Source organism: Macaca thibetana, chromosome 17 (genome assembly GCF_024542745.1).
Source record: "Macaca thibetana thibetana isolate TM-01 chromosome 17, ASM2454274v1, whole genome shotgun sequence".
NCBI lineage: Eukaryota > Metazoa > Chordata > Mammalia > Primates > Cercopithecidae > Macaca > Macaca thibetana.
Genome location: NC_065594.1, coordinates 30,725,393 through 30,752,567, shown reverse-complemented (window position 1 = coordinate 30,752,567; position 27,175 = coordinate 30,725,393). Strand labels below are relative to the sequence as shown.

General features: G+C 44.9%; 1 protein-coding gene across 2 annotated transcripts in view; it reads left to right on the top strand.

The window, feature by feature from the left end:
• The window catches only part of NEK3 (NIMA related kinase 3), a 90,959-nt gene that overhangs the window by 8,457 nt on the left and 55,327 nt on the right, over nucleotides 1-27,175 (top strand). The window lies entirely within an intron of this gene.

Here is a 27,175-nt window from a genome sequence, read left to right as displayed (position 1 = left end):
ACCGCCCCCGGCCTGCCCAGAGTAATTTTCTTTAATGCCCTAAGACAAAGGGTCAAAAGAGTCTTGTTCTACTTGAGACAGTCCCTCAACATAACACACAGCCACCACCTTCCCATTGCTTTGGTTCAGCCTTTATGTATTGATTTTCATTTTCAACACAATTTTCTTCCTTAAAACAGGGCGTGGTGACACATATCTATAGTCCTAGCTACTTGGGAGGCCAAGGTAGGAGGATCACTTGAGGCCAGGAATTTGAGGCCACGGTGAGCTATGTTGGCACGGTTGCACTCCAGCCTGGGTGACAGAGAGAGATCTTGTCTCTTAAACACACACACACGCACACACACACACACACGAGATGTAATTTTCTTTTACAACTTTCAGCCTTGTTTGGATGTGCTGTTGGATTATTACCTATGTAATTTAAGTGATTTGATTGGTAATAGTGCTTAACATGAATGCACACCTGAATAGACCTCCCAGGCTGTAGCAGATGCCATGATGGGATCAGAGTGCCTGGTAAATGGGCACTCATCAGATCCAGCACTTTAGAGCTCAGGCTTCTGGACCATAATTGAGTCCCAGAAACAAGCCATGGAGCTGGGATGACTTATCCAAAGTGACAGGGAACGTAACTAATTGGAAGCAGATCCAGGAGCCAAAACTACAGTTACAGCAGCCTAGAGGGGTTGGCAATATCACCTGGTCCAGTGGCTTTTGCAGTTTAAGAAAATGAGCCCCAAAAGAACCCTGATTAAGGACAGACTTGGCTGGGTGTGGTGGCTCATGCCTGTAATCCCAACACTGGGAGGCCGAGGCAGGAGCATCACTTGAGTCTGGGAGGTTGAGGATGCAGTGTGTGGTGTTCACACCATTGCACTCCAGCCTGAATGACTGACCAAGACCCTGTCTCAAAAAAAAAAAAGGATAGACCCTGTTACAGATTAGAAAGTCAGGATGTTTGTGTAAATGTCCCTGTGTGACCTTTAGTGAGTCACTTAACCTTTCGTAAACCCCAGCTACAGCATGACTGCATTACTGACTCCTCTGAAACCCCTGTGCTCAGCCTGTTGGAAAAATCCACTGTGCAGGGCGCTTGGTACTTTCCCCCAGCCACTGGGCTGCAGCCTAGTGCTTTGTCTTGTCTTCCTTGAGCCCCTTCCTCTCCTATCCTCACAAGGGCTGTTCCAAACTCTTATCACTTCCAAGCCTTCCACATTTCTCCTCTCCACGCCTCCCCTGTGCAACCGTCAGCCTCAATTTGTTCTATAAGAAACAATCTGAATTTTGCTCAGATTTTTAATTCCTAATCTACAAAGTTACCTCTTTTTTTTTGCACAAACTCTCATCCATTTGTCCACTGTCCAACTTACTTGCTGTGTCCCTGTGCCTAGCCCAGTGGCCGGGAAGAATGAGGATGAGGGAGAAACCAAGATTTAGAGAGGCCAGGTCACTCCCCAAAGTTACACAGGTGCGAATAGAAGAACAGGGACTCAGTAAAGTTCTCTCCAACTCGGAAGGTCAGGCGCTCAGCCGCTACGCTGTGCAATGCTCCCTCACAGAGATTCTTATTAAAAGCAAGAGAGCTGCAGGAACTGGAAGTTCTTTCTTCCGGGATAGATCTCCTTCCACAGTATTTTATAAAATCACCTCGGCAGCTTAAAATCCCCCACAACAGTGCTCTTTCTGCTGTCTTTATTTTAGGAAGAGAGAAAGGAATATATTGATGTTAAAATGCTTCCTATCTCTCAGATGATTAGAGAACTGATTGCAAAATCACCTGGTTGGCACTGAATCAAGAAAGTGTCCTTGCAAACTTTGTTCTGAGTGTAATTTCCTAGGGATCCTATGGCCTCTTGAGGATAGCATTTTAGGGACATGGATCACTGCTCCCTATAGAGGTAGTTCAACTCAATAGTATTTTACATGTAGGCTGCAACCAGCAAACACGTCAACACACTGACCTCTCTGCTCCAGGTGACTGGTTGCTACACTGGGGATTGCACAAGTCAGACTTCAATGCAGCTGGCCTTGTGATGGGTGGCAGGTGTGATGTGGGTCAGAGGTGAGAGGACAGACAGAATGGCTACATGAAAAAGCGAGCATTTGCTATTCTACAGAATCTCATAATGCACTGGTTAATGACACTAAAAGGAGAAATAAGTTCACAAAATGTATCCCTGGTCCTGACACCACGTGAAGTGTGTTTTAACAAAGTGAGTTAATTTGGGTTGCAAATAGATCAAGAGCATAAAACATCTCAGACTCAAATGTATTTTTAGTTAATAGGAAAGAAGAGGGGCCCAGCATGGTGGCTCACACCTGTAATCCCAGCACTTTGGGAGGCCCAGGCTGGTGGATCACCTGAGTTTAGGAGTTCAAGACCAACCTGGCCAACATGGTGAAACCCTGTCTCTACTAAAAATACAAAAAAATTAGCCAGGCATGGTGGCAGATGCCTGTAATCCCAGCTCCATGGGAGGCTGAGGCAGGAGAATCGCTTGAACCTGGGAGGCCAAGGTTGCAGTGAGCCGAGATCGCGCCATTGCACACCAGCCTGGGCAACAAGAGCAAAACTCAATCTAATCTGGGGAAAAAAAAAAAAAAAAAGCCACATAAGAAAGAAGAAAACTTCCTTTTGATTATGCAATTTTAGTTCCCATTAAATGTTCTTGGCTGCTGATTAGAAATTTAAATTCTAGAATTTAAAAATTTTAGAAGTAGGAGGTTCCAGAGCCGGTTAATTTAACAGCACAAGAGTATCTGGGGCAGCTTCTCTGTAAGTCTTTTAGCCTTTCCCTCATGACTACAAGATGGCTGCCACAGCTCTGCCTATCACATCTGCACATGCAACATCCAAAGGCAGGAAGGAAGCACACTCACATACCTTCCTGTCATCAGAGAAAACAATCTTTCCCACAGCCCTCTGTCAGGCTTCCCCTTGTGTTTCATTGGCCTAGAAATGGGTCTCATACTCCTCCCAAAAATCAACACTCAGAGGAGACTGGTGTTAGCATGATCGCTTGAGAATAGGGTCAACAACATTCTTCTGAAGAGGACCAGCCAGTAAATATTTCAGGCTTTGCAGGGCATGGGGTCCCTGTCACATCTAGTCAGCTCTGGTGTTGTAGAGCCAAAGCAGCTAGAGACACCGGAAACAAATACATGTGCCTGTGTTCCAGTGTCACTGTGGACACTGAAATTTGAATTTCATTTATTTTTTACCTCTTACAAAGAATTTTTTTGGTTCCGTTTCCAGTGAATTAAAGGTGTAAAAAGCATTTTGTATGCTATGAGGCCATACAAACACAGGCACAGGCCAGATTTGGCTAGCAGGCTGTAGTTTGTCAACCCCCGGTTTGGAGCAATGAGGACTCATCTCCTTGTGGCTGTGGGTAGGGACCACCTTCCCTGAGACATCACCAACCACACCTGAAAAAAAGAAGGGTGAGGGAATTGTTGTTAGGCAACTGAGAATGTCCTCTACAGCACATTAAGGAGATGGAAAAATGCGGAGGGTTATGATAATTTTTAAAAAGCAGAATACACCTCAATATGGGCAAGATGATCCCAACCAATTCTGCTTGTTGAAGTCCCTGCCATCCACCGAGATCTATGTTAGACGCAGCCGCCCCATAGCACCTGTTTCTGATTCCTGGTTCTCAGAAGCCAAATTGGAGCATTCCTTCCTATCCATGACAAACTTCCCTTTAGCACCTCTCCTGTGCTGGTTGTTGTCAACCCAAACTGCTGGAAATGCAGAAGTGAAAGAGCCAATGGCTAGCCTCAAAGAAATCATTGTCCAAGCAGAGGAGGAAGAAACAAGCAACTATAATTCAGGGGGGTATGCGGCAAGAGGCGTATGGGTAGGGGGGCATCCCCGGAGGGAATGAATGAGGGATGGAATAGAAGGTTTCACAGGAGGCGCACAGGAGACCTCCATGCCAACGGAAATGGCATCTGGCCCTTTGTTAAGAGGACGAAGGTAGGTTGGTGTATCACCTACTCCAGGGGCCAGGAGAGTTGCAACTCAGCCAGGCTCTTAGTTGTAATCAACAGAAGCACACAAGAGATTGATTAAAAGGATTAAAAGGTTATAGAGTGACTCTTCTGCTTGCTGGATGGGGAGGTGGAATGCCGTGAATAGCTTCCTGCAACAAGTCCCTATACCCACCGCAGACCTGGCCTGCAGTGGAAACCACTGCTGCTGCCCCTCTGGAGCTCTGGATGTGATGGTTTGTGATGCTGCCCCTCCTTGTACCAGGGCCACAGCCCAGTAACTATTGCTCCTCCAAAGCCTGGCGCCTGCCTTACCAGCTTTGCCTGATACATCACTTCCACACCGCACCACTGCCTTGGCTTGCTCATCTCTAAGTTGGTATCTCGTGTAGATGCAGCTGATGGAGGGAGGCTGGGTCATGTGCCCGTACCCTGCTCTGCATAGAAGTCCGGCCGAGTGGGATCTCTGGCATCTGCCTTGGAGAGGCAAGACTCACTCATGTGTTAGGAAGTTCCCAGAACGTAGCCGGGGTTTCCAAACAATGCGAGGCAGCCAAAAAGCATGACACGTGTCCACTCTGCATGGACCCAGCATCCCAGTCAGAGGAAACATGCAAAGGCACAGAGGTGTGAACCGGCAGAGCACTTTCGGGGAACTGGAAGCATTTTATTCTGCCGAAGACAGCAGTGAGTGCTGGGAGAGTGGCTTCGAGTAGCTGGCAGGAGCCCCTGCTAAACTCATGGTCCTTGTGGCTCCAACCTCAAGGGAAAATACTTTTTTTTTTTTCAGACAGAGTCTTGCTGTGTCACCCAGGCCTGAGTGCAGTGGCATGATCACAGCTCACTGCAGCCTCAATCTCCTGGGGCCAGACAATCCTCTCACCTCCGTGTCCTGAATGGCTGGGACTACAGGCATGCGCCAGCACCCCCAGCTAATTTTTGTGTTTTTCTGTAGAGACGGGTTTTTGCCATGTTGCCCAGGATGCCCTTGAACTCCTAGTCTCAAGCAATCCTCTTGCTTTGGCCTCCAAAAGCACTGGGATTACAGTTGTGAGCTATCAAGCCCAGCAAGGGCAAGTACTTACATCTTACTCAGTGTTCTCTGCTGAGGCCCAGGAGCTGTGACTAACTCCTTGCCTGGCCCAAGGTGCTACCCCTGGTGAGTTTTAGTCAGTATCCATCTAAAGGAATCATCTTTGTAAACTGTTGGATGGCATCATTTTTGTGAAATAGCAAGTGTATGCAGCTTCTCTCTCTCTCTCTCCTTCTCTCTTGTGTGTACATTTCCACAATGTACGATTTTATAATTACATTAATAATGGTTCCCCCAGTAAAAATAATCTGAATGTAGACCCTTTGTATCTAAAAATTTGTATGGCACCTATCACTAGATACTTAGCCATTTATAAACTTCTTTTAAAAATGCTTTCATTAAATTAGTTATTCTGGGCAAACACAGGCAGATATAACCATTGAAAGGACACACAAATAAAGGCCCAGCAGAGTTGAGATGCCATTGCCTTAGAGATTAGCATGCAGGCTCTGGGTCAGACACCTGAGGGGGAAATCCTGGCCTCTCTGCTTCCAGCAGGATGATTCGGAAAAGTCTCTTGGGGTGGGAATGAGACGAAAGATCTCGTTCCTCCAGTTGATGCTCTAAGTACCCCTGCTCCATGTCGCTGCTTCTCAGCTTCATGCAATTGTACCTTAGAGGACTTCCGTGGGCTCTAGAATAGTTATACATTCTAACTTTTTAAATTTTTGTTTTAAGACACAAAGTCTTGCTCTGTCACCCAGGCTGGAGTGCTATGGCATGACCATAGTTCACTGCAGCCTCGAGCTCCCAGACTCAAATGATCCTCCCACCTCAGCCTCCTAAGTAGCTGAGACTACAGGCCTGTGCCACCATGCCTGGCTAATTTTTAATTGTTTTGTTTGAGTGTTCATTTGTAGAGAAGGGGGTCTCACTATATTGACCAGGCTGTTCTCGAACTCCTGGCCTCAAAGAATCCTCCCATCTCAGCCTCCCAAAGTGCTGGGATTATAGGTGTGAGCCACTGTGCCCAGCCCTAACCCTCTTATTTACAATGGGATTGTTTTCCTCACTGGGCCTTAATTTGTATAACAAGGCCAATTCCCAAATGCTCCATCATTCATAGTATTCAGTCAATCTCTGTTCCAATTAAGCACCGGAAATTTGGAGATGAAAAGCCACACCTCATTTCATTCATGGAGAATCACAGAGCCAGGCACAGGGAGCTGGGAGCAGTAGGGCGTGGGCACAGAACCCAGCCCACAGGACCAGGAAAGGGTCTGGAGCTTGGGGCAAGAGCTGAGCCTGGAAGTAGAAGCAGGAGTTAGGCAGGGAAGAAGAAGGGAACACACCATAGGGATTGCAAGGAGGCAGGGGAAGGCATGGCCATGTCTGGGAGCTGCAGGGGCTCCGGTCAGGGTAGGAGGAGAGGTAACAGGAAGGAGACTAGCGAAGGAGGCAGGGCTGATCTTGAGGGGTCTCACAGGCCCTGCTAAGGGAGTGCAGGGTTTCTTTAGAGCATGGTAGAGGGAGCTGTTGAGTAATACAGACTTCCTGATGTGCACGTGGCTGTGTGGAGGAGGCTGACAGCATGGACTCTGGGTCGACTGTCCAGTCCTCAAAAGCTGGCTCTCCCACCTGATGACTTTGTGATGGTGAGAAGTTCCTGTAAGCCTCAAATTTCTCATCTTAAAAGTGAAAAATGGAAATTGAGTGAATATGAGACAATACATATAAAGCACTATTACAGTGTCTAATACTTACTGGTCAATAAATGCTATTATGGTTATTGATCATTTGAATAATAATGAAGTATATAGTTTGTCTCATTTTATAGATTTATGATAATGGAATGAACGAACTTTGTCACAGCAAAATAAGTTTAAAATGTTAGTTGCGTATCCTGATAGAAAATATAAACCGAAAAAGATTCCTTTGTGAGACCAGGGTCTCACTATGTTGCTCAGGCTGGTCTCGAACTCCTGGCCTCAAGCTAACCTCTCGCCTCAGCCATTGTGCCTCCCTAATATAAACATTTGTTTATTCATTCCACAAATATTGATTGACCAGGATGTACCAGGCACAGTTCTACACTCTTGGGATAAGGTAGTAAATGAGGCTGACAGGGGTCCCTGCTCTCATGGAGCTTACATTCCAGGGGGGAGGCTGATGATGAAAAAGGAAACAATGTGATTCCCAAGACCTGTACTTTCCACCAGGGCAGGGAACGTGTTGCATTTGTACCTTGATCTATCCCAAGTGCATGAGACAGGGCCTAGATCAGGCACTCGATGAACGTGTTGAGTGAATGGAAGATTATTTCAGATAGTGCTGAGTGCCGGAAGACAAGGAAACAGCACGACATGACAGAGTGGGAAGGTCGACTTGACTAGATGTGGTGCACGGCTGAGAAAGCACTGCTGAGCTAAAGTGGATGGCGTGAAGGAATCAGTCATGGGACAGTCTTTGGGACAGCTATTCCAGGCCAAAGAACTTTCCATGCCTAAGCTGAAGGCCCCGAGGCAGGGCTGTGCTGGGAATGCACCAAGAAAGGAATGAATGGACCCCACAGCACAGGGGCCAATCATTTGTGGGTCGTTGGCAGGCATGTCTTTTATCTAACAAGAGACTATTTTTGCCTCCAGAGGGCAGTTGAACATAACAAATGCATCTAAGGGCCAGCTTGGGTTAACACTCAGAGAAGCAGTTTCCTGAAAGCATAACTTCAGAGGGCCAGGAAAGCAAAAAGAAAATAATCTCAACTGAAGCCTTTGCTTATTGAAATTTGAAAGCACCTCATTTAAAAATTAACTTTTATGAGATAGTACAAGTGTAAGCTGGCAATGTGGGCTTTCATACATTAGTGTTAGTTTAACAACATAGCTCTCCCCTTGGTGGATAGATGAGAGAGGAGTTTGACTGGTAGGAGAGGGGACGAAAGGCTAATTTAGAGAGGTCTCAGCAAGGTCAGGCCTGGGTGAGACCCAAAGCAAGGAGGCTCTGAGAAGCTAAAAGGCAACATAGAGAGGGGCCAAGGGACAGGGGAGAATGAATACAAGAAGGCAAGAGGATGGGCTGGGTTAACCAGAGTATTCTCATGTACTTTAGAAATTGACCTGAGGACAGTTCTGCCTGGTCCTATCTCTGTCATCTCCAAAAGTCATGTTCTAAGCACTGTTTCAACATAGTTTTATGTCATATGCTGTGCAATACACACTAGTGTGACATGATCCTGGTCTTCCATACACTGAAAATCCATGAATCCATACACTGAAGTACATAGACAAAGTAAGTATGATGGAAAATGGCATAAAACAAACAGCAGAATAGGATACATTTTGCTGCACAAGCAACGTAGCTACAGAGCCTATAAGCTTCCCCTGTGCTATGACATTTGTGTTCTGCCATCCTGCCACTTGGGAGAAGTGGCTTCATTGTTTACCTTTTTGTGTGTGATCCACTAGCATGAACTAGTGATTACTTCATACAGATTGACAGAATATTCTAAATTTTTCTGAATCTTTGTAGATGTATTATTTATTCACTTAGATCTTTCCAAGATATATTATTTACTAAATCTAAAGTGTTCCTTAGAATTAGTATAGTAATTAAATAATGTGAGAAATGAATCTGGGGTACATTAAATATCATGAGAAAAAAGTTCATTACAGTGAAGTGAAATTGCTTGTACCATTAAGGTAATGTGCTATTTTAATATCTTTACTGTGATTTTGTAACTTTGTAAGAGTTAACCTGTTTTTAGTATTTCTACGCTATTATGAATACTATGCATAACATAGTTTTTCAGCTTTTCACTAGTCATTGACTCCCACCTCTAATTATTAGCTATCTTTTTTTTTTTTTTTTTTTTTTTTTTGAGATGGAGTCTCGCTCTGTCGTCCAGGCTGGAGTGCAGTGGTGCGATCTCGGCTCACTGCAAGCTCCGCCTCCCAGGTTCAAGCCACTCTCCTGCCTCAGCCTCCTGAGTAGCTGCGACTACAGGCGCCCGCCACCCACACCTGGCTAATTTTTTTTTTTTTTTTTTTGTATTTTTAGTAGAGACGGGGTTTCAGTGTGTTACCCAGGATGGTCTCGATCTCCTGACCTTGTGATCTGCCCCCCTTGGCCTCCCAAAGTGCTGGGATTACAGGCGTGAGCCACTGCGCCCGGCCAGTTATTGACTTTCAAATGATCATTTATTCATAGAGTGTTTTGGAATCAGGGGAGTGATTATAAAATTTCGGTGAGCATTATTGTGTTATATGGCAGTAAATAGAACTGTTGTACTGGACTCTAGATATTGGTCAGCATGGGCTTCAAAGACTTCTTTTGGGCAGTTGGACCAACCCCTTCCCTGTGGTTCTTCTGCATCCATGCAACCCCCAGGGCAAGTCAGATTCTTGGTGCTGGTCCTTCCTATCTGCTCATCCCACTGCAGAAAACAAAGAATGCCTATCTGTGTCTCAGGATAGGACTGATCCTAAGCTCTCAGGCTAGACTCATCCAAAGATACGCTATACTTTGGAACACAGAAAAACTCTTCATACTATCCAGTGCTAAGTGCTTTATAATACAATGGAATGCAAGAGTAATACTATTTTCACTTAAGATTTCTGACTTTTAATGATGATTCAAGAGGTCTGCAGCTCCATGAATTATTAATAGGTGGAAACAACATTCTGATTTCTTTTTCTTTTTGAGACAGAGTTTTGCTCTTGTTGCCCGGGCTGGAGTGCAATGGTGCGATCTCGGCTCACCACAACCTCTGCCTTCCCGATTCAAGTGCTTCTCCTGCCTCAGCCTCCGGAGTAGCTGGGATTACATGCATGTGCCACCATGCCTGGCTAATTTTGTATTTTTAGTAGAGACAGGGTTTCTCCATGTTGGTCAGGCTGGTCGGGAACTCCCGACTTCAGGTGATCCGCCCGATTCAGCCTCCCAAAGTGCTGAGATTATAGGCCTAAGCCATAGCGCCTGGCCTTAATATTCTGATTTCTTAACATTCTTTCATTTTCTTCAGCTCCTGAATGTAGCAATATATTAACACTCTATAAACAACAACAATATATTTTCCTGGACTGTTTGATAAGGTTGACTAATGAAAATTCACTCAGGTCTAGAAGTAGTCATTGCTGAAAAAAAAAAAAAAAAGCTGGCTACATTAGAAATCAGAAGCTATCCTTACAAAGAACAGTGTTGTTCGCCGGGCATGGTGGCTCACGCCTGTAATCCCAGCACTTTTGGAGATCAAGGCAGGTGGATCACGAGGTTAGGAGTTTGAGACCAGCCTGGCCAAGATGATGAAACCCCGTCTCTACTAAAAATACAGAAATTAGCCGGACGTGGTTGCGGATGCCTATAATCCCAGCTACCCCGGAGGCTGAGGCAGGAGAATCGCTTGAACCCAGAGGCGGAGGTTGCAGTGAACCGAGATTGTGCCACTGCACTCTAGCCTGGATGACAGAGCAAGACTCCGTCTCAAAAATAAAAAATAAAAAATAAATAACAGTGTTTACTAACCTTCTAGATAATTTAGCAACCTCGCCCAAAATTGTTTTTTTGCATAACTTCCCTGATTTTAAATAGACTTTCAAATGATATTTCCATTCCACATTTCCATTTTGACAGCTACAAACACTTCTATAGTACTTACTCTGTGCTACTCTGCTATAAGCACTATTCTATATTTAACCCATTTAATCCACCTACCTGCAAGGCAGGTGCTAACATGATTCCCTTTTCCACAGATAAGGCAACTGAGACCCAGAGAGGGTGCGAAAACTTGTCCGGAGTCCCACAGAAAGGGGCGGAGCCTGGCTGCGTGGTTGCGCCCATCCTGCAGCACCACAGTGCTCTGCTGTGTCTACTGAACACCTGAGCAGTGGAGGCTTCGTATGACTGCTTTGTTCTCCAGCTCTTTCCTTTCTTTTCTTTCTTCTCCTTTGCCTTGCCTTCCCTTCCCTTCTCCCTTGCCTTCCCTTCTCCCTTCCCTTCCCTTTTCCTTTTTTTTTTTTTTTTTTTTTTTGACAGAGTATCACTTTGTTGCCCAGACTGGAGTGCAGTGGCACGATCTCAGCTCACTGCAAGCTCCACCTTCCAGGTTCATGCCATTCTCCCGCCTCAGCCTCCTGAGTAGCTGGGACTACAGGCGCCTGTCACCACACCCGGCTAATTTTTTTTGAATTTTTAGTAGAGACAGGATTTCACGGTGTTAGCCAGGATGGTCTCGGTTTCCTGACCTTGTGATCCACCCTCCTCGGCCTCCCAAAGTGCTGGGATTACCCGCGTGAGCCACTGCGCCCAGCCCCTCTCCTGCTTTTTATTTCTTGGGAGAAAATTTCAAGCCATTTAAGAAGATACATTAGAATTTTCTTTTTCTAATGTTGAGCATTTTGTGAGCAGTCTATACAACATGGCACCCTTCCAATAGCTTAATCCACAAATTGTACCAGGCCCCTGCCTTGCTGCTTTAACCTTCTTTCATCTTCATGGATGAAAGAGTTAAGGAGGGGGGTGCGGTGGCTCATGCCTGTAATCCCAACACTTTGGGAGGCCGAGGAAGGTGGATCACAAGGTCAGGAGAGCGAGACCAGCCTGGCCAACATGGTGAAACCCCATCTCTACTAAAAATACAAAAATTAGCTGGACCTGTTGGTGCACGCCTGTAATCCCAGCGACTCCGGAGTCTAAAGCAGGAGAATCTCTTGAACCTGGGAGGCAGGGGTTGCAGTAAGCCAAGATCACCCACTGCACGCCAGCCTGGGAGACAGAGTGAGACACCATCTCAAAAAAATAAAAATAAAAAAATCAGTAACATTTCTATATGCCAACTGTGAACAATGTGAAAAAGAAATTTAAAAAGTACTCCTAGTTACAATAGCCACACACAAATTTAAATACTCAGGAATTAACCAATGATGTGAAAAGTCTCTATAATAAAAACCATAAAACACCGATGAAGGAAATTGAAGAGGACACCAAAAAATGGAAAGGCATCCCATGTTAATAGATTGGAAGAATTGATGTTGTTAAAATGTCCATTCTGCCCAAAGCAATCTACAGATTTGATGCAATTCCTATCAAAATACCAATGACATTCTTCACAGAAATAGAAAAAAAAAATCCTAAAATGTATCTGAAACCACAAAAGACCCAAAATAGCCAAAGGGATCCTAAGGAAAAAGAACAAAACTGAAGGAATCACATTACCTGACTTCAAATTATACTGGAGAGCTATAGTAACCAAAACAGCATGGTACTGGCATAAAAACAGACACATAGACCAATGAAACAGAACAGAGAACCCCAAAACAAATCCACAATCTACAGTGAACTCACTTTCATCAAAGGTGCCAAGACATACACTGGGGAAAAGACAGTCTCTTCAATAAATGGTGCTGGGAAAACTGGATATCCACATGCAAAAGAATGAAACTAGACCACTATCTCTTGCCATATACAAAAATCAAATCGAAATGGATGAAAGACTTAAGACCTCAAACTATAAAACTACTAGAAACATTGGGAAACATTGGGAAAAATCTCTAAGACGTTGGTCTGGGCAAAAATTTCTTGAGTAATACTCCACAAACACAGGCAACCAAAGCAAAAATGAACATATGGGATCACATCAAGTTAAAAAGCTTCTGCACAGAAAAGGATACAATCAACAAAGTGAAGAGACAACCCACCGAATGGGAGAAAATATTTGCAAACCACCTATCTGACAAGGGATTAATAACCAGAATATATAGGGAGTTCAAACAACTCTATAGGAAAAAAAACTAATAATCTGATCAAAAAATGAGCAAAAGATTTGAATAGGCATTTCTCAAAAGAAAACAAACAAATAGTAAACAGACATGTGAAAAGGTGCTCATCATTATCATCAGAGAAATGCAAATCAAAACTGCAATGAGATATCATTTCACCCCAGTTAAAATGGCTTATATCCAAAGCCAGGTAATGACAAATGCTGGCGAGGATGTGGAGAAAAGGGAACCCTTGTACACTGTTGGTGGAATGTATATTAAGTACAAGCACTATGGAGAACAGTTTGGAGATTTGTCAAAAGACTAAAAATTGAGCTACCATATCATCCAACAATCCCACTCCTGGTATATACCCAAAAGAAAGGAAATCAGAATTTAGAAAAGATATCCACACTCCTATGTTTGTTGCTGCAGTGTTTACAATAGCTAAGATTTGTAAGCAACCTAAGTGCCCATCAACAAATGAATGGATAAAGAAAATGTGGTATATATATATACACAATGGAGTACTATTCAGCCATGAAAAAGAATGAGATCCAGGCATTTGTAATAACATGGATGGAACCGGAGGTCATTATGCTGAATGAAATGAGCTAGGAACAGAAAGACAAACATCTCATGTTCTCACTTATTTATGGCATCTAAAAATCAAAACTATTGAACTCGTGGTCATAGAAAGTAGAAGGATAGTTACCAGAGGCTGAGAAGGGTAGTGGGGAGTTGGAGGGGAGGTGGGGATGGTTAGTGGGTACAAAAAAAATAGAAAGAATGAATAAGACTAACGGTTTTAATTGCACAATAGGGTGACTGTAGTCAATAACAACTTAATTGTATATTTTAAAATAACTTAAAGAATGTAATTGAATTGTTTGTAATTCAAAGGATGAATGCTTGAGTACTCCATTCTCCATGATGTGATTAATATGCACTGCATGCCTGTATCAAAACATCTCATGTACTCCATAACTATATACAACTACTATGTACCCACGAACATGTTTAAAATAATTTAAAACAGTTTTTTAAAGAATATACTGATGAAATGAATGGAATGAACTAATTAAAAGTTTTCTAGGATGTGGTAGCAACTCTCTGAAATTGGTCCCCCAGTGACCACTGCTGCTGGCACTCGCAGAGAAGTGTGGTTCCTTCACTTTGAATCTGGACTGGCCCTGTGACTCATTTTGCACCAGGAGAATGAGAAGAAAGTGATGCTATGTGATCTTTAATGCTGTGCAGCTTTAGTCTGGTGTGAATGTTCACTCTAAGGCAAGCCAGCTGCTCTGTAAGAAGTCCAAATATAGGCCAGGCCCGGTGACTCAACGCCTGTTATCCCAGCACTTTGGGAGGCCAAGGCGGGCCGATCACGAGGTCAAGAGATCGAGACCATCCTGGCCAACGTCGTGAAACCCCATCTCTAATAAAAATACAAAAAGGAATAAAAATACAAAAATTAGCTGGGCATGGTGGTGCACACCTGTAGTTCCAGCTACTCGGGAAGCTGAGGCAGGAGAATCGCTTGAACTTGGGAGGCGGAGGTTGCAGTGAGCCAAGACTGCACCATTGCACTCCAGCCTGGAGAGAGAGTGACACATACACACACAGAAGTCCAAATATGCTGAGATGCCATGCTGTGAGTAAGCCCAACCCAGTCAGGTACAAAAGTCATGGGGCAAGCCGGGCACAGTGTCTCATGCCAGGAATCCCAGCACTTTGGGAGGCCGAGGCAGGCAGATCACCTGAGATCAGGAGTTTGAGATGAGTCTGGCCAACACGGTGAAACCCTGCCTCTACTAAAAAAATACAAAAATTAGCCAGGTGTGATGGTCTATGCCTGTAGTTCCAGCTAGTCTGGAGGCTGAGACAGGAGGATAGCTTGGACCTGGGAGGCGGAGGTTGTAGTGAGTCGAGATCACACCACTGTGCTCCAGCCTGGGCAACAGAGTCAGACTCCATCTCAAAAAAAAAAAAAAAAAAATGGTCACAGGGCAAAGGTGTGGAGAGATCAGCCAGCCCGTTTCTTCCAGTTACTCTCACTGAGGCATCAGATGTGTGGGTGAAGAAACCATCCTGGACATCCTGTCTTATCTGATGGCGACCACATGAGAGATCAAAGTAGGGGCCACCCAGCTGAGGCCCATCTACCACAGAACCAGGAGAGATAGTAAGTTGCTGTTTTAAGATACTGAGTGTTAGGATGGTTTGTTGTACGGTAATGGATAACTGGAACATAGGATGATTTTGTTTCTTCATTTTCCTGTAAGGTTTGTTGAGTTTATTAGTGTAGAATTTCATGAGATATCTAGTGCAAAGTACTGATCTCTAATGTATCAGGACCGATCTCAGTTGAGTCGCTATTTTTTACCAAAGGTCACTTGTTTCTAAAAAGTACATTTCTAGAGGCTCCTGGGAAGAAAATGACTGGTGAATCATATATCATAATAGAGAGTTAGAGAAAGAAAAACATTTTCTACTTTCTGGCTTTATTTTTGTCACTCTCATAATGATCGCTCTGGACAAACATTGGACAGATTATTATAGTTTTTCAAAGGACAGACTTAAAATTTGGGGGAGTTTATTGAAATTATCTCTATGGTTTAATTTATGGCCAACTAGAACTATCCTATTAATTTTTTAAAATTAAAGTGAAAATTATTTATTTATTTATTTAGAGATAGGGTTTCACCCTGTCACCTAGGCTGGAGTGCAGTGGCTTGATCACTGCTCGTTGTAGCCTTGACCTCCTGGGCTCAAGCAATCCACCCATCTCAGCCTCCCAAGTAGCAAGGACCACAAGCGCACCATGCCTGGCTAATTTCTTGATTTTTTATAGAGACAGAGCCTCCCCTACATTGCCCAGGCTGGTCTCAAACTCCTGGGCTCAAAGGATCTTCCTGTCTTGGCCTCCCAAAGTGATGGAATTACAGGCATGAGCCACCATGATCAGCCTTAACATCAGGTTTATTGGGTTATAACTTATATGTGGTAAAATTCACAATTTTTAGGTGTACATATCTATGAGTTTTGACAAATGTAAACGGTCATATAAGCCCACCAGAGTCTTAGCAATCTCTTATTCGAGTGTTTCAATAACCCCCAAAAGTTTCCTCCTGCCTCTTTGTCATCAATTCTGTCCTTCCATCTCTATCCCCTGGTAACCAGTGAGCAGATTTGTGTCCCTGTAGCTTTGTCTTTGCAATGTCATGTAAGTGGAATTGTACAGGACTGGTCTTCTTATATCAGGCTTCTTTCACTTAGCATAATGCCTTAGAGATCCATCCATGTTGTTTCAGATTTTTACCTTTAGTACTGTACCAATCTCTCAGCTTTCTCTTTATGTGTATTCTAAGGACATGCAGAGTTTTGAATAGCTAAATAAGCCACAGGGCCATGATGATTTTTCTTAAAGCTCTGTCAGAGGAACCCTTGCAGAATCACCTGGAGTTCTTGTTAGATTCTCAGATGGAGATCTACTGAGTCAGTGTGTCTGAGCTACTACTCAGTAATGTATGTTAACAAACACCCCCATGTGACTTTTTCACATGACTAAAGTAAGAGACCCTCAGCTATTCCAGAATTAATGAGAATATCAGAGTCAGATGGCCTTGAGTTTGAATGTGGTTCTGCCACTTACTAGCTTTATAAAGTTGGGCAAATTACTTAGGACCTCTCTGCACCTGCTTCTTCCTTTTGACTTGGAAACAGTTAATTTATTCACCAACTATTTTTTGAGCAACATTTTTAATTCTAGCTACAGTTCTAAGAAGTAAGATTGCGCAGCTAATAAGACAAAGTTCATGCCTTCGTGAAGGACGTACTCTATCATGGCAAGGTAGATAATAAGCATTTTAGCATATAAATATATGAGATAATTGCAGATCATTGAAAATACTCTGTATAATGAAACAATGTTTTGACATACAGGATACATTGGTTAAGGTACAGCCTAGGCTACTTGTAACAAAGAGACTCATAGATACATTTAAACAAGATGGAAGTGGATTCCTCCTCTTTCCTCTGTAACTCTCTGGAGGAGGTGGTGAAAGACACATGTAGAATGCCTTTGTCACTCTCATCTCTGTAAACTTCATCGTTCGGTTGTCTAGTTGCTTCAACTCCTATCATCTGGTCTGTATTCCAGTTAGCAGAAAGGAGAAAATGTTTGTGGGGAATATGAGCCCATTTTTTTAAGGACATATCACTTCTGTTCAGGGTCTATTGATTAGAACTTCCGGTCCATGATACATTTTTCTGCAAGGGATGGTGGGCAATGTAGTCTCTACCTCTGTGGCCATGTGTTTCGATAAAACTCCAGAAAAGAATGGATGTAAGTGGACAACAGCAATCCCTGCCAGAGAGTGTGACTAGATAGGCTGGTAGACTACTTTAAACAGGGTAATCAAAAAAATCCTCTTTTGTAAGAAAGTAATAATTGAAGGAACCAATTGGTAGAGAAGGCTGAATTTCAATTCCTGCTTGTGACCCTCAGCCAGGCGCTTTCACATAGTCTCAGCCTATCTGCTCTCTTGCAGTAGGGAGGTAATTTACTGTGTCTGCACTGCCTTAGAGTAGATTAAGAACAGGATAACTGGGACAAGATCTTCCCCTAGAGAAACTGTGAAATTGAGATGGAAGTTTCCATCTCCTTTGTCAAGAGTTTTTTGGGTTTTAAAAAAACCATTTGAAGGATACTATAAGAAATTGAAAAAAGATGAAGTAACTATTAAATGTGATTTGGATGAACTGCTTATTATGTTCAAGAATGGATTTTCCACTGGGTATTCAAATGGTATCAAGAAAAGTATGCCTTCCTGCTAATAGTCTATTTCTTGATCCAGGTGGAGGTTTACCTGGGTGAATTAACCCTGTGATCATTCCTTAAACACATTTTTGGCCGGATACAATGGCTTACACCTGTAATACCAGCACTTTGGGGGGCCGAGGTGGGCAGATCACCTGAGATCAGGAGTTCGAGACCAGCCTGGCCAACATGGCAAAACCTCATCTCTACTAAAGATACAAAATTGAGCCTGCTGTGGTGGTGCATGCCTGCAGTCCCAGCTACTTGGGAGGCTGAGGCAGGAGGATCACTTGAACCCAGGATGTGGAGATTGCAGTGAGCTGAGATCACACCACTGCACTCCAGCCTGGGTAACAGAGCGAGACACCGTCTCAAAAAAAAAAAACAAAAAACATTTTCATCAACATATTTATGATTCATGCACTTTTCCGTATTGAAGATGCTAAAGTTTGTAGGGGGCCATAGTTTTGGACAAGCTTTCTGTACTAGCTCCCAGTACACCAGACGAAACCAGAAGTAATCAAACCAGAAGTAATCAAACCAGAAGTAATCGAACCAGAAGTGCCAAGTAATGAAACTGAACTTTGAAATCAGGGCCAGTTTTCCAAAAGCAGGAGACTTGCAGCACCGTTCAGAGGGGGCCTAGTTTACCTGAGCCAGCATGACAAGGAAATCCCCTCTGTTTTAACCCTATAAGGAAGGTTACTTTGAAATGACCAATCTGATTTTTGTCCCCTGTTTCTATTTTCTTCAGCCCTTTTGTGCCTATAAAGCCAAACCCCTCTGCTCAACTCACTGGAACACTCATTCTACTTTACAGAAGGAGATGTTGCCCTATTCTGTAATCATAAGTTAAAACAAATTAAACTAAAATTACCATAATTTTGTCTTTTGACAAAGGTATACTTCAATTTTTTAAAAAGTTTGTTTTTTACAAATAAAGTAAGCATCCCCAAGTGTACTGTGTATAGCATTCAGTCACAAAGGTTCCGTTAGCGTGAGTGGATCTTAGGAAGATCTGCTCAAAGTAAGCTGTGTTTTCAGCATCACAAAAGCTCACCTCCCTACCTTGATTATTTTTGCGAGGACAGAGAGAATGTTGATGTAAACTTTGGAATGCCTTTATGGAATTTTAGGCTAGTGGTTCCCATGTGCCCCATTAGCCAACGTTTCCTGCCAGGTCTATTCTCATGCCTTTCCAAGTTCGGGAACCCCCACATCTCTACATCTCTTCTGGGTCACGGTTCCCTTTTTCATGAAGGACAGGTAAAAGCCAAGTCTCTCTCTTGCATCTTTTTATCTTTTTTTTTCTTTGAGACGTTGTCTTGCTCTGTCGCCCAAGCTGGACCAGTGGCACGATCTTGGCTGACTGCAACCTCTGCCTCCCAGGTTCAAGTGATTCTCCTGCCTCAGCCTCCGGAGTAGCTGGGACTACGGACGTGCACCACCACGCCCGGCTAATTTTTGTATTTTTAGCAGAGACGAGGTTTCACCATGTTGCCCAGGCTAGTCTCCAACTCCTGGCCTCAAGTGAACTGCCCACCTTGGCCTCCTAAAGTGCTGTGACTAAAAGCCTGAGCCACCATGCCTGGCTTGCACAGGTATTTAATAAAAATTCTGTTTCCAAATAGGAGTTTATTGACCTTAGGGGAAAATTATTTTCATAAAAATAGGTGTAGAATGAATGTTTTACAAATTTATTTTTAAAGACTGCACCCAAATTCAATGATTTTATTGGTTCCCTTTTCAAATTCCTTGTTAAAGTCCCTCACTGGTAACAGATTCTATGACTATTTTTAAACTATGATGAAAATTAGAATATATAAATAATCCTTTAATATCCATAAGCCTTTGCTTTGCATATGTTCATGATCAAATTAAAACTTAACTTTGAGACCTCACAGGTCGACAGCACAAGCTCCATTAACAAGAGTAATACAACACCCTGATCTCCACATAGCACAGAGGCAACTCCTATTTTTTTTTTTTTTTTTTAAACTGAGTCTCGCTTTGTCCCCCAGGCTGCAGTGCAGTGGCGAGATCGAGATCTCGGCTCACTACCAGCTCTGCCTCCCTGGTTCACGCCATTCTCCTGCCTCAGCCTCCCAAGTAGCTGGGACTACAGGCACCCGCCACCACACCCGGCTAATTCTTTGTATTATTAGTAGAGACAGGGTTTCACCGTGTTAGCCAGGACAGTCTCAATCTCCTAACTTCGTGATCTGCCCGCCTCTGCCTCCCAAAGTGCTGGGATTACAGGCGTGAGCCACCGCGCCTGGCCACAACCCCTATTAAAAAGAACGATGGTAATGAGGTGAGAACGTGCTAGCAGCCCTCGCGGCCTCGGAGTCCACTCTGGCGGCGCTTGAGGAGCCCTTCAGCCCGCCACTGCACTGTGGGAGCCCCTCTCTGGACCGGCCGAGGCCGGCTCCCTCTGCTTGCACGAGGTGTGGAGAGAGGCGCGGGTGGGAACGTGGGCTGCGCCTGGCGCTGCGGGCCAGCATGAGTTCTGGGTAGACGCGAGCTCAGCGGGCCCGGCACTCAGAGCAGCCGGCCAGCGCCACTGGCCCCGGGCAGTGAGTGGCTTAGCACCCAGGCCAGCAGCTGCGGAGGGAGCACCGGGTCCCCCAGCACTGCCGGCCTGCCCGCGCCGCCTTCGAATTCTCGCCGGGCCTCAGCAGCCTCCCCGCGGGGCAGGGCTGGGACCTGCAGGCCTCTATGACCCAGCCCCCCGCGGTGGGCTCCCGCGCGCCCCGAGTCTCCCCAACGCGGGCTGCCCGGTGCTCCGCGACGCCCAGTCCGACCCATCGACTGCCCGAGGGCTGAGGAGTGCAGGCGCGTGGTTAGTTCCAGGCTGGCGGGCAGCTCCCTCTGCGGCCCTGGCGCGGGATCCACTAGGGGAAGCCAGCTGAGCTCCTGAGTCGAATGGGGACTTCGAGAACGTTTATATCTAGCTGAAGGATTGTATATGCACCAACCAGCACTCTGTATCTGGCTAATCTGGTGGGGACTTGGAGAACTTGTTTATGTCTAGCTAAAGGATTGTAGATGCACCAATCAACACCCTGTGTCTAGCTCAAGGTTTGTAAATGCACCAGTCCGTGCTCTGTGTCTAGCTAATCTAGCGGGGACTTGAAGAACCTCTATGTCTATCTAGAGGATTGTAAATACACCAATCAGCGCTCTGTGTCTAGCTCAGGGATTGTAAACTCACCAGTCAGCAGTATATCAAAACGGACCAAGCAGCGCTCTGTAAAATAGACCAATCAGCTGGATGTGGGTGGGGTCAGATAAGGGAATAAAAGCAGGCTGCAGGAGCCAGCAGAGGCAACTTGTTGGGGTCTTTCTCCAGGTGGTGGGAGTTTTGTTGTTTTGCTTTGTGCGATAAATTTTGCTGCTGTTCATTGTGGTTTTGCACTGCATTTATGAGCTGTGGAGCTGTAAGACTCACTGCAAAAGTCTGCAGCTTCACTCCTGTAGCCCAGCCTAAGACGAGAAACCCACTGGGAGGAATGAACAACTCCATATGCGTTGCTTTAAGAGCTGTTAATACTGATGGTGAAGGTTTGCAGGTTCACTCTTGAAGCCAGCGAAACCACAAACCCACCAGAAGAAAGAAACTCTGAACACGTCCAGACGTCAGGAGGAACGTAACTTCAGACACACTATCTTTAAGAACTGTAACACTCTGCGCGAGGGTCCACGGCTTCATTCTTGAAGTCAGTCAGACCAAGAACCCACCAATTCCGGACGCAGTAAGATCTGAATCCTGCACTTAGCGGGAACCTGCGACAGGATAAGCCTGGCCAGCCCTTGGAGCCATGCAAGGTGTGGTTAAGCCGGGAGTACCATGTAGTACTGGGCTGCCCGTGGCTTCTGCCTTTCTGATCTTAGCAGTAGACGGAGGAGCGGGGTAAGGCTGACCAGTGTAGTCTCATATCTACCTGAGTGGGTGTAAGGGGGCAGCGGCAGGAGCCCGGCTCGCAACATCGCGGGCTGGTCGGGCAGCGCGCAGCTCCCCCAAATGGCAGAGAGGGCAAATTAAAACTCTCCTTCCCTAAGTGGGAACTCGCCAGAGCGCGTCAGCTTTTGCCACGCTCCCGCCGAGCCGGTTCCCTGCACCCGTCTCTGCCAGCCGATCTCCCCGGGAGCGTGGACTCGCAGCCATCCGCGCGCTCGTGGGGGATCCGTCCAACCCTCAGCTTCCCGAGTAGCTGGATTTACAGGTGTGAGCCACTGCGCCCGGCTAATTTTTGCATTTTTGGTAGAGACGGGGTTTCACCGTGTTGACCAGGCTGGTCCGGAACTCTTGATCTCAGGTGATTCACTCTCCTTGGCCTTCCAAAGTGTTGAAATTACAGGCGTGAGCCACCGCGCCCGGCCTAAAGTCACTCGTGAAAAATGAAACTTGTGTTATTCTGACTCTACATCAAGAATAAAGACTGAAAAGAAACGCTTTTTCATCGGGCAGCAGGTCCTATGGTAACTTCTTTAAACCACTTTGGTTTGAGAACGTGATGAACCTGTAGACCCTTTCCCTCCAAACAACGCACAGTAGTATCTGTTAAAGAACAGACTGATCGACCGGACGTGGTGGCTCACTCCTGTAATACCAGCACTTTGGGAGGCTTAGGCAGGCGGATCATGAGGTCAGGAGTTCGAGACTAGCCATGCAACATGTTGAAACCCCATCTCTACTAAAAGTACAAAAAAAAAAAAAAAAAATGTCTTTAAAAAGCCGGCGTGGTGGTGGCGCACTCCTGTAATCCCAGCTACTAAGGAGGCTGAGGCAGGAGAACTGCTTGAACCTGAGAGGCGGAGGTTGCAGTGAGCTGAGATCGCGCCACTGCGCTCCAACCTGGGCTACAGAGGGAGACTCCGTCTTAGAAAAAAAAAACAACAACATAAAACCAGACTGATCTGTAGTTTTTGCACAACTGATCACGCCCTCCACTATCTTGTTCGGCGATCGGGGCGGTCTGGGATCCTCCTAGGCCAGCTAACCTTGCTGAACACTGGCGAGGACTCAGTCTCTGGGAATAGAATCGCGGGATGGGTGGGGTGGCTTGGAAGTAGTTGGCTCCGTCCGGCCCGCGGGCGAGTCCGGAACACAGTTACCCACCCCTGTTACCCACCAGAAAGCAAAGGGAAGGGAACACGCCAGACCGGAAACGGAAGAGAAGGGGGGATGTGTTTGGCTTGGGACGCACTGTTTCAGTTGCGCTCCTGGTTAGCTCTGTGTCTACGGGGTGTTTCCTAGAGTCTCGGTGTTTCTACCTCTTAGCACCCTTTCTTGCCACCCTTTGTCCTGTGGAAGGCCGGAGACATCAGCGGCTGCAATTGTGCTACTCGCTGCTCGGCATGGAAGGGTCAGGTACCGCAGTTCAGCGCTCTTGGCCCCGCAGGTCCTCGGGCATCCGCGTGCCCCGTCCTGTACATTGTTATGCTCCGACTTCCTAGGGTCGAAGTTACTGCGTGCTGGGTTTTAGAAGCTATTGCTTTACGTCTGAGAAAAAAATCCCAGAAAGGTAAGATGACTTGGCCAAGGTTATAGCGTGCGTGGAAAACAGAGCTCCGTTTACAAGCCTGGTCGCTGTGCCTCATTCCTCTTGTCATCACCTTCTGTCAGTTTATCCAAGCTCCAAAAGTGAAGTTGTTTTATCTTTTGCCTCCCAAGATTTATTTAATAGTCTGATTTCTGTTTCCTTCGTTTATTCTTTAGTTCGTTATTGGGAAACTTTACAGCGTGCCAGTAGTGGTCATAAACCCCGAATAAGAGCCTTGTCATCACGGAGCGTGTAGTTCCAGCAAGTAGACAATTCAAGTGCTGTGTAGTGAAGTAATTGCTGATAGTGTACTGAAGCAGAGAGTACACTGTTCATCCAACAAGTAATTGCTGGAAGAGCAAATAGGGACACCTAACCATTGCAGGGGCGACTCGGGATATCCTTTCTGGAAGAAAAGTCTGATGAAATCTGAAGGACCACTGGTTGAAGTTAGCCAGGAAAGAAAAGGTGTTGCGGCATACTTGGTTTTGCTATTTATCCTCCGAGAACTTTATTATTGTGAAAGCCTAAATTCCACTGCGTAAATTCCATGCATAACACTAAGAAGCCAGTTTGGTTAAGTACAGGGCTGAAGCAGGTTGGTAGCAGTGAAGATGGGAAGGACTAGCTGAATGGAAGAGAAAAATTGCAGAGGTAGAATTAAGGGGATGTGACATCATGGGATAATGGTAGGGTGGTCAGAGAGCAAAGATTTCAACTGGCTGCTTTGGAGGATTAGGGTATCCTTAATTTTAGCAGAAGAATGTAGAGCTGGCGTTGAGAAAGGTTTTTACCTATATTACAGTTTTTAGAAAACAAAAAAGAAATCTATGTCACGGGGCATTTTAATATAGAAGTGTGAAAAATGGAAAGTCAGTCTGAAAGGGGACGTCTTGAATGTCGTTTTGAAGGTGTTGCATTTGAAGTACTGATGAGATGCTGTGAGTGGAAACAAACTCAGGTGGGAGGGTAGGTTTATAATTTTATTATATTAGTGTTACGGAGTTAATTATACATGATTTTCCTGTAATGTAGATTGCTTTCTGTGGTGTGATAGCAGTCTTGAAAGAAAACACTGTAGTCAAGATTATATGTGAGATTCATTCCATTCCCCTGATTACCACCTTTCTGTTAAAATACTTTTAATATTAACTTTATTTATTTATTTAGAGCCAGAGTTTCACTCTTACTGCGCAGGCTGATCTTGACTCACCGAACCCTCTGCCTCCCATGTTCAAGTGATTATCCTGCCTGTATAAATGGGACTACAGGCATGCGCCACCACACCTGGCTAATTTTGTATTTTTAGTGGCGATGGGGGTTTCTCCATGTTGGTCAGATGGGTCTCGAACTCCCGACCTCAGGTGATCTGCCTGCCTCAGCCCCGCAAAGTGCTGGGATTACAAGCGAAAGCCAGTGCCCCCAGCCAACTTTATTATTGTTATTATTATTATTATTATTATTATTACTTATTTTTGAGACAGAGTCTTGCTCTGTGGCCCAGGCTGGAGTGCAGTGGCACGATCTCAGCTCACTGCAACCTCTTTCTCCTGGGTTCAAGCGGTTCTTGTACCTCATCCTCCCGAGTACAGTAGCTATGCTACCTATGTTACTTAATCCTTACAATCTTAAACACAGGCGCATGCCACCACGCTCGGCTCATTTTCGTATTTTTTAGTGGAAACGGAGTTTCATCATGTTGGCCTGGCTGGTCTTGAACGCCTGACCTCAGGTGATCCACCCGCCTCAGCCTCCCAAAGTGTTGGGATTACAGGTGTGAGCCACCACACCCAGCCAATATTAACTTTAAATGTAAAGTAATAATTCTTTTCCTAGATTGTATCATATATTGAGTATTATGAGAGTCCTGTGTACTTAGTATGAGGATACTAGTTTGGCAATTGTTTTGTCATTCTGATTTGAAAGTGCCTGATTTGATAGCCTCTGACGTTTTCATAAGCACATCAGATAGTTTCAGCATTTTTTGAAATTGCATTTTCTTTCATGCAACTATCCTTAGCCTGTGGCTACCATTTTCCAGCTTTAAGAACTTGATATAGTATTTAACCCAAAGTCTGATACAGGCTCTTGAGCTCACCTGCATCAGAAGCACCTGGGTCTTAGTTAAAATGCAGTTCCCAGAACCCCATTCCAAACTTAACAGACGAAGAATCTCAGGAATCTGTGTTTTAAGTCAGCTGCCTATGTGATTTGTATAACCTCTAGGGATTCATAACCACTGACTTAACGTCTAGGGGTAGCAGTTTGTTCTGTAAACGAGAATAATAAAACCTGTCCTTTAAGATTGTAAGAATTAAGTAACATAGGTAGTATAGCTACTGTAATGGAGTCCCCTGACCAGCAACATTAGCAACACCTGGGAGCTTATTAGACATGCAAATTCTCGAGTGTCTCCTGGAAAAAGCTACTGAATCAGAATAGTTTGGTGGGACCAAAGAATGTGTATTTTAAGCAAGGAGCATAGATAATTTCTATGGACCAGGCACAGTGGCCCATGACTGTAATACTAGCACTTAGGGAGGCCTAGGTGGGTGGTGGGAGTTCTAGGTGAGCAGATTCCAGGAGTTCCTGGGCAACATGGGGAAACCTGTGTCTACAGAAAATTAGTCCCAACTGCTCAGGAGGCTGAGGTAGGAGGATCGCTGGAGCCTGGGGATCAAGGCTGCAGTGAGCCAAGATCACGCCACTGCACTCCAGCCTGTGTGACAGAGCAAGACCTTGTCTCAAAAAAAAAAAAAAAAATTTCTATGCATATTAAAGTTTGAGAAGCAGTGCTATAGCACATCAGCTTCATAAAGGTAGAGAACATGAAATTCGTATTTACTAATATATCGTCAGTATCTAGTATAGTGCCCAGCACAGGGTAGATATTCACTATATTTAATGAATGATTTTTAAAATATACACGCTTACTGAAACCAACACATTCAGAATTTAAAGTTCTTCAGTAATCAAATACCAAAAGAGATTTTTAACCCCACAGAATAAAATTGGATATATGGGTTACTTAGAATTAGGATATCTTTTGCATGAGTCTAATATAGACGTAATCATTTGTGGTGTTCTCTTTCATAAATGTATCTAATGAAGAAAGCAAAAATGACATTTCTAGCCATCGATTATTCTATTTTCTGTTCCATTTTAGCTTCGCTTACAAGTGGTTATGGGTTAAGTCGCATGTGGCTCGATGAAAATGTTGATCAGATTAAAATAACACCCACTCAGTTTTTGAAAGTAATCTTTTTGATTATTTTCATATTTAATTACAACTTTTTTTTTTTTTTTGAGACAAATCTCATACTGTTGCCCAGGCTGGAGTACAATGGCGTGATCTAGGCTTACTGCAACCTCCGCCTTCCGGGTTCAAGCGGTTCTTCTGCCTCGGCCTCCTGAGTAGCTGGGAATTACAGGCACATGCCACCACGCTTGGCTCAGTTTTTGTATTTTGAATAGAGATGGGGTTTCACTGTGTTGGCCATGCTGGTCTCAAACTCCTGACGTCGTGATCTACCCACCTCGGCCTCCCAAAATGTTGGGATCACAGGCGTGAGCCACTGCACCCAGCCTAATTATAACTTTTAAAAGAGGTGTTATATTGTGTTAAGATCAAGGACTTGCAGTCAGTCAGATCTGGGTTTGAGAATAATAAATTGTCATTTATTAACCATGTCAGAGTTTTTCATTTTGAGACGGAATCTTGCTCTGTCACCCAGGCTGGCGTGCAGTGGCACGATCTCGGCTTACTGCAAGCTCCGCCTCCCGGGTTCACACCATTATCCTGCCTCAGCCTACCCAGCAGTGGAGACTACAGGCGCCCACCACCATGCCCGGCTAATTTTTTTGTATTTTTAGTAGAGACGGGGTTTCTCTGTGTTAGCCAGGATGGTCTCGATCTCCTGACCTCGTGATCTGCCTGTCTCAGCCTCCAAAAGTGCTGGGATTACAGGTGTGAGCCACCGCGCCCGGCCAACCATGTCAGAATTTTTCTACCGAACTCGGGTAA